We start from the raw sequence: 1621 nt of genomic DNA on the forward strand, positions 1-1621 counted from the left end.
ATTTTAATTTTGGAGTGAAAAATTGAGTGTGTATAATCAAACAGGTTACTGGAAAAATCAAAATAAAAGGAAATCACTTCATAAGCCTCATTCAAAAGCAGTGCAACCATAAAAGTTGCTAGGTTGCTGAGCCATTGGGTTCGTGGTTAGGTTGTCGAGCCATTGGCCTACACTTAAAACAAAGAAAAAGAAAAACTACTTGTAGCAGTTATAAAACACTTCCTTTTTGTGAGATTCTTGATTTCCTGATATACTTGGCTCATTATGTTCTTTCAGCTGAGAATCTGGGCTTGGGGTGACATGCATGGAGGTAGTTTCAGTTCTTGCATTATTTGGAATTATCAGGAATCAAAACTGTTCCATTTGTGTCACTTGACTGATAAGCCAATTTATCCATCTCCAAAAAGTCATCCATGAGATCCAGGTGACTAAAAATGTCAAAGTTCTTCTCCTTCTTGACATGGGAGAGTTCAGACATTAATGCTATCGTCCAAGAGCTAGAGCAACTAACATTATCGTCATTTCCATCCTCGGACATGGAAGCCAATCTTGTAAGGTGATTTGTTTCATGCATAAAGGAACCCTCAGAATGCTGTTGTCGAATGGTGGACTTTTGTCGGCTCTTTTGTTCAGCATTTGCTTGCAGCTGTGCTTCCAAATTTTGAAGCTTGCTGGCCGTCTTTGCACAAATACTCCTGGATGTCTGTAATTCACTGTTCCGGTGTGCCAAAGCTTCTTTCAACATCTTTGTTTCCTCTTCCATTGCCAAAAGGCGTTCTGTAAGTTGCTCATTCTCTTTATGGAACTTCTGCACACTATCCAATGAAAAATCTGGCAAACTGGGCCTTCCTCCTTGGGATTTATTTACACGGCTGTCCCCATAATCTCTACCCAAAATCTCAACCTCAAGCTTCATCTGGGCCAATGCTGAAGGCAAAGGCTGTAGGCCCAGGCAACTTCTTCCGCACAAGTCCACGTAATCTCCGACACTCTGCTTTCAATTTTCCAGCTTTCTTCACTCCCTCCAGGTGTTGCTTGTTTGCAACTTCTGCAGACCGTACGCTCATATTTTTCTCCTCAATACGAATTTATAGTTCCTTTGAGTTAATTTGGAGTTCATATTTCAGAGAATTTATTTCCCTTTCACATGACTCGATATTTCTCTTCAACATCTCAATTTCTGCTTCAGCTTGGGCTTTTTCTTCACTAAGCTGTATCACCATGCTAGAACGCTCCTGCAAAGACCTTGAGAGTGCAGAATTTTCTACTGCAGACCTGAGTAATTATTGGTCCAGGTTAGCTAATTTTGCTTCAAACTCATGCTTCATTTTGTCAAACTGCTTGGTTTAATTCTGAATCACATCATGCAGCTTCTGTTCATGTTCTTCTTTCAAATTTCATATCTGCCGCATGCACTCCTTCAGTGCACCATCCAAATGTAATTTCAGTGCACCATCCAGATGTGATGCCCTGTCTTCAGTAGTAAGCTTCAAAAGAGTAACGGATTCCAGGTGATTTTTCAGTTTCGCGGCTTCTGACTCAGCCTTCTCCCAACCTGTACAGAGAGATGTGAATAAAGAATTCAGTACCAAGTTGCAAAACACTTGTTGCAAGAAAAACA

The 1621-nt window shown here is 40.7% G+C and overlaps 1 pseudogene; it reads right to left on the reverse strand.

Annotated features, from left to right (window-relative positions):
- Window positions 1–195: 195 nt before the first annotated feature.
- LOC124893277 lies at window positions 196–1555 on the reverse strand (annotated as a pseudogene).
- Between the last annotated feature and the right edge of the window lie 66 nt (window positions 1556–1621).

The sequence above is a fragment of the Capsicum annuum genome, unplaced genomic scaffold (genome assembly GCF_002878395.1).
Source record: "Capsicum annuum cultivar UCD-10X-F1 unplaced genomic scaffold, UCD10Xv1.1 ctg56815, whole genome shotgun sequence".
In the NCBI taxonomy this organism is placed as follows: Eukaryota; Viridiplantae; Streptophyta; class Magnoliopsida; order Solanales; family Solanaceae; genus Capsicum; species Capsicum annuum.